We start from the raw sequence: 6,000 nt of genomic DNA, 5'->3' as shown, positions 1-6,000 counted from the left end.
CCAGTGTATGAGACACATACATGACTTTTCTATTGCCTGCTTAGCATAGCTCCCTGCTCCTCTGTAGGTGTGCTACCAGCCAGTAAGGCGTGTGCCTTGCCCATCAGATGTGTTATGTTAGACTTGACTTCTCTGTGAGCAAAGTCTCCCTCCCATAGCAGGTGCTTTCTCTGAACTCTTGACTTGTAAGACTGCTGGGAAAGGCCCTCCCTGGCCCCTCACTCAGATAGATACATTTACCTTCAGAGCTCAGCTTTGGAGAAAGAGATTGGGGAGAGAGCAAATAGGGGAAGGCCCATGGTGCACACTTTATTTTACATAAAAGCTCGGGCTTGTGGGAGGACAGGGACAAGAGGGTTCTCAGGGAAAGAAATCCCAGGAGTATTGATGCCTAGGCCCTGAAACACAACAATCCCGGATTGGCAAGGCACAATATGCCTGTGCAATAGGCCTGACCCTAGGCTTCCGGAGTTCTTGGTCACCAAAGGCTCCAGTGATCTAAGCCCGACCAGGGCTGTAGGCCGCGTTGGGAGCGCGTTAGGGACGCGTAAAGGGACGCAGGGTGCAGAACTCTGCCCGTTTCACCCCAGCATTTAGGGGAGGACACAGAATCTGGGAAAGCCAGTGGGAAGGATTTTCCAGGAGGAGAGTTCAGTGAGATAATCTGAAACACAATAGTGCTGGTGATCTGGCGGGTGCATTCTGTGAACCACTTTTGTCGGGAGCAGCCTGCCATCATGCCCTGATAAACACAACTCTAGTCCCAAGCCAGTGACCTCAGCAAATGCAAAGACATTCATAGTTATAGTCTCCTGCATCTGATTCTTGCCATCTTCATGTGAAACGTTGGCGTTATCATGTCTGCTGCGCACACTTTGTTCAAATGTGTACAATTTAAGTGTGTGCACCTGATCACTGTCTTGGGCAGAGCTCTGCCTATGAACAACCCATGTGAAGCATTGGTGGTTCAGTGGTAGAATTCTCGCCTGCCACGCGGGAGGCCCGGGTTCGATTCCCGGCCAATGCAAGACTGCTTTCTTTTGACTTTGTTTTCGAAAGGAAATATATGAACTCAGTGGGGAATAAAATGGTAAGCAGTGACCCGACGTGATTTGAACATGCAACCTTCTGATCTGGAGTCAGACGCGCTACCCTTGCGCCACGAGATCCGTACACTTACACCCTTCGGAGCCAGATCAGCAAATGCTGTGGGCCTTTTGACTTATTTTCCCCTCCTCATATGCCTACAGTTGTATTACAGGGCTTGGCCTTTTGTTTTCTATCCTAATTATGAAATTGACTGCAGGTGCAGAGAGAACGCAGAGGATTGAAATATTCAGGGAAAGGGTGTCCAGCAGGAGAGTGCAAAGGTATGTATCTGTGTTTCATTCAAGTGCTTCATGCAGGCAAAATGATACGTCTCTGGGTGGGCTTGATCCACCAAGCTTTCGGTTAAGAGCCGAACGCGCTAACCGATTGCGCCACAGAGACGAGTGACTGCAGCATCTTTCCTTAGACTCAATATATATCTTGGTATGTATGCGCCTGCCTGGAGCTTGTCTTATATAAGCCATCATCATGTGAAACTTTGGCGTTGTCATGTCTGCTGCGCACACTTTGTTCATATGTGTACAATTTAAGTGTGTGCACCTGATCACTGTCTTGGACAGAGCTATGCCTGTGAACTCCCCATGGGAAGCATTGGTGGTTCAGTGGTAGAATTATCGCCTGCCACGCGGGAGGCCCCGGTTCGATTACCGGCCAATGCAAGGCTGCGTTCTTTTGACTTTGTTTTCGAAAGGAAATATATGAACTCAGTGGGGAATAAAATGGTAAGCAGTGACCCTGACGTGATTTGAACACGCAACCTTCTGATCTGGAGTCAGACGCGCTACATTTGCGCCACGAGGTCCTTACACTTACAGCCTTCAAGCCAGATCAACAAATGCTGTGGGCCTTTTGACTTATTTTCCCCTCCTCATATGCCTACAGTTGTATTACAGGGCTAGGCCTTTTGTTTTCTATCCTAATTATGAAATTGACTGCAGGTGCAGAGAGAACGCAGAGGATTGAAATGTTCAGGTAAAGGGTCTTAAGCAGGAGAGAGCAGAGGTACGTATCTGTGTTTCCTTAAAGTGTTTCATGCAGGCAAAAAGGATACTTCCCTGGGTGGGCTTGAACCACCAACCTTTCTGTTAACAACTGAACGCGCTAACCATTTGCACCACAGAGGTTAATAACTGTAGCACCGTTCCTGCGACTCAATATATATCTTGATGATTGTGTGCCTGCCTGGAGCTTGTGTTATATAATGCGTCTTTATGCCATACAGCATTTCTCATTTGCTTAGTGTCTTGTTATTGTTGGACGTAATGATGAATAGACTACTGTCTAATGGTCTTAGAGCCAGTATTACTACCGGTCCCAGTGTATGAGACACATACATGACTTTTCTGTTGCCTGCTTAGCATAGCTCTCTGCTCCTCTGTAGGTGAGCTACCAGCCAGTAAGGCGTGTGCCTTGCCCATCAGATGTGTTATGTTAGACTTGACTTCTCTGCGAGCAAAGTCTCCCTCCCATAGCAGGTGCTTTCTCTGAACTCTTGACTTGTAAGACTGCTGGGAAAGGCCCTCCCTAGCCCCTCACTCAGATAGATACATTTACCTTCAGACCTCAGCTTTGGAGTAAGAGATTGGGGAGAGAGCAAATAGGGGAAGGCCCATGGTGCACACTTTATTTTACATAAAAGATCGGGCTTGTGGGAGGACAGGGACAAGAGGGTTCTCAGGGAAAGAAATCCCAGGAGTATTGATGGCTAGGCCCTGAAACACAACAATCCCGGATTGGCCAGGCACAATATGCCTGTGCAATAGGCCTGACCCTAGGCTTCCGGAGTTCTTGGTCACCAAAGGCTCCAGTGATCTAAGCCCGACCAGGGCTGTAGGCCGCGTTGGGAGCGCGTTAGGGACGCGTAAAGGGACGCAGGGTGCAGAACTCTGCCCGTTTCACCCCAGCATTTAGGGGAGGACACAGAATCTGGGAAAGCCAGTGGGAAGGATTTTCCAGGAGGAGAGTTCAGTGAGATAATCTGAAACACAATAGTGCTGGTGATCTGGCGGGTGCATTCTGTGAACCACTTTTGTCGGGAGCAGCCTGCCATCATGCCCTGATAAACACAACTCTAGTCCCAAGCCAGTGACCTCAGCAAATGCAAAGACATTCATAGTTATAGTCTCCTGCATCTGATTCTTGCCATCTTCATGTGAAACGTTGGCGTTATCATGTCTGCTGCGCACACTTTGTTCAAATGTGTACAATTTAAGTGTGTGCACCTGATCACTGCCTTGGGCAGAACTCTGCCTATGAACAACCCATGTGAAGCATTGGTGGTTCAGTGGTAGAATTCTTGCCTGCCACGCGGGAGGCCCGGGTTTGATTCCTGGCCAATGCAAGACTGCTTTCTTTTGACTTTGTTTTCAAAAGGAAATATATGAACTCAGTGGGGAATAAAATGGTAAGCAGTGACCCCGACGTGATTTGAACACGCAACCTTCTGATCTGGAGTCAGACACGCTACCGTTGCGCCACGAGGTCAGTACACTTACAGCCTTCGGAGCCAGATCAGCAAATGCTGTGGGCCTTTTGACTTATTTTCCCCTCCTCATATGCCTACAGTTGTATTACAGGGCTTGGCCTTTTGTTTTCTATCCTAATTATGAAATTGACTGCAGGTGCAGAGAGAACGCAGAGGATTGAAATATTCAGGGAAAGGGGGTCCAGCAGGAGAGTGCAAAGGTATGTATCTGTGTTTCATTCAAGTGCTTCATGCAGGCAAAATGATACGTCCCTGGGTGGGCTTGATCCACCAACCTTTCGGTTAAAAGCCGAACGCGCTAACCGATTGCGCCACAGAGACGAGTGACTGCAGCATCTTTCCTTAGACTCAATATATATCTTGGTATGTATGCGCCTCCCTGGAGCTTGTCTTATATAAGCCATCATCATGTGAAACTTTGGCGGTATCATGTCTGCTGCGCACACTTTGTTCATATGTGTACAATTTAAGTGTGTGACCTGATCACTGTCTTGGACAGAGCTATGCCTGTGAACATCACATGTGAAGCATTGGTGGTTCAGTGGTAGAATTCTCGCCTGCCACGCGGGAGGCCCGGGTTCGATTCCCGGCCAATGCAAGGCTGCGTTCTTTTGACTTTGTTTTCGAAAGGAAATATATGAACTCAGTGGGAAATAAAATGGTAAGCAGTGACCCCGACGTGATTTGAACACGCAAACTTCTGATCTGGAGTCAGACGCGCTACCGTTGCGCCACGAGGTCCTTACACTTACAGCTTTCGGAGCCAGATCAACAAATGCTGTGGGCCTTTTGACTTATTTTCCCCTCCTCATATGCCTACAGTTGTATTACAGAACTTGACCTTTTGTTTTCTATCCTAATTATGAAATTGACTGCAGGTGCAGAGAGAACAGGTACAGGTGACCGTCCTGCTAACCACAGACACGGCCGCTCCTCCACGCTGCTCCCGACCTGCCTCCCCTATCAGCCTGGTATCGTAGCTTACCCAGCTGCTTGCACTCTCCGCTAAGATTAATTGTGATCGCTTTGCAGGACTGCTTAGCGCTGCTACTCTTTTACTTAATTGTTTTTACTTAACCAGCTCGCATTGTAGGAGCGCGCTATTTGTTAACACCGCTGCTAGAAATTAATTTATCCCACATTGCAGGACCGCTCGTACTGCACACATCGCTGCTATTGATTTAAGCTTCTCTCACTGCACGACCGCTTTATTGAGAAAATCGATCTCACTCATCTAGGCTACTCACATTGCAATATCGTGTATTTTATAATTAATGCCCGCCTGCTAGCTAGCTGCTGAGATTATTGTGCCATCGCTGTGTTGCCTTGACTGACTTTATATTTCGTGTCCTTTTTGCACACTTTGCATTACTTTGCCTGCTTGCTCCGTCCCGCCGGCCATTTTGTTGTTGTTGTTATTATTGTTGTCGCCCTGCACGAGTCTCCGCCCCGCTCCCGCCTTCCCAGCTGACCCGCCCTCCCACTGAGGTTATCAGGCCCGCGCTGTGTTGATCGCGCTGTGACCGTCCTGCTAACCACAGACACGGCCGCTCCTCCACGCTGCTCCCGACCTGCCTCCCCTATCAGCCTGGTATCGTAGCTCACCCAGCTGCTTGCACTCTCCGCTAAGATTAATTGTGATCACTTTGCAGGACTGCTTAGCGCTGCTACTCTTTTACTTAATTGTTTTTACTTAACCAGCTCGCATTGTAGGAGCGCTCTATTTGTTAACACCGCTGCTAGCAATTAATTTATCCCACATTGCAGGAACGCTCGTACTGCACACATCGCTGCTATTGATTTAAGCTTCTCTCACTGCACGACCGCTTTATTGAAAAAATCGATCTCACTCATCTAGGCTACTCACATAGCAATATCGTGTATTTTATAATTAATGCCCGCCTGCTAGGTAGCTGCTGAGATTATTGTGCCATCGCTGTGTTGCCTTGACTGACTTTATATTTCGTGTCCTTTTTGCACACTTTGCATTACTTTGCCTGCTTGCTCCGTCCCGCCGGCCATTTTGTTGTTGTTGTTATTATTGTTGTCGCCCTGCACGAGTCTCCGCCCCGCTTCCACCTTCCCAGCTGACCCGCCCTCCCACTGAGGTTATCAGGCCCGCGCTGTGTTGATCGCGCTGTGACCGTCCTGCTAACCACAGACACGGCCGCTCCTCCACGCTGCTCCCGACCTGCCTCCCCTATCAGCCTGGTATCGTAGCTCACCCAGCTGCTTGCACTCGCCGCTAAGATTAATTGTGATCGCTTTGCAGGACTGCTTAGCGCTGCTACTCTTTTACTTAAATGTTTTTACTTAACCAGCTCGCATTGTAGGAGCGCTCTATTTGTTAACACCGCTGCTAGCAATTAATTTATCCCACATTGCAGGACCGCTCGTACTGCACA

At 48.6% G+C, this 6,000-nt stretch overlaps 4 non-coding genes across 4 annotated transcripts; 2 read left to right on the top strand and 2 right to left on the bottom strand.

Annotated features, from left to right (window-relative positions):
* Positions 1 to 956: 956 nt before the first annotated feature.
* Positions 957 to 1,027, top strand: TRNAG-GCC (transfer RNA glycine (anticodon GCC)). The gene has a single exon. It is a non-coding gene; the product is annotated as a tRNA-Gly (tRNA).
* A 2,495-nt stretch (positions 1,028 to 3,522) lies between these two features.
* TRNAW-CCA (transfer RNA tryptophan (anticodon CCA)) lies at positions 3,523 to 3,594 on the bottom strand. Its single transcript has one exon. It is a non-coding gene; the product is annotated as a tRNA-Trp (tRNA).
* Positions 3,595 to 4,122: 528 nt separating this feature from the next.
* Positions 4,123 to 4,193, top strand: TRNAG-GCC (transfer RNA glycine (anticodon GCC)). Its single transcript has one exon. It is a non-coding gene; the product is annotated as a tRNA-Gly (tRNA).
* A 71-nt stretch (positions 4,194 to 4,264) lies between these two features.
* TRNAW-CCA (transfer RNA tryptophan (anticodon CCA)) lies at positions 4,265 to 4,336 on the bottom strand. The gene has a single exon. It is a non-coding gene; the product is annotated as a tRNA-Trp (tRNA).
* Between the last annotated feature and the right edge of the window lie 1,664 nt (positions 4,337 to 6,000).

The sequence above is a fragment of the Lissotriton helveticus genome, chromosome 1_2 (genome assembly GCF_964261635.1).
Source record: "Lissotriton helveticus chromosome 1_2, aLisHel1.1, whole genome shotgun sequence".
In the NCBI taxonomy this organism is placed as follows: Eukaryota; Metazoa; Chordata; class Amphibia; order Caudata; family Salamandridae; genus Lissotriton; species Lissotriton helveticus.
Note: the sequence above shows the minus strand (reverse complement) of the source record. Positions and strands in the feature narration are given on the sequence as shown.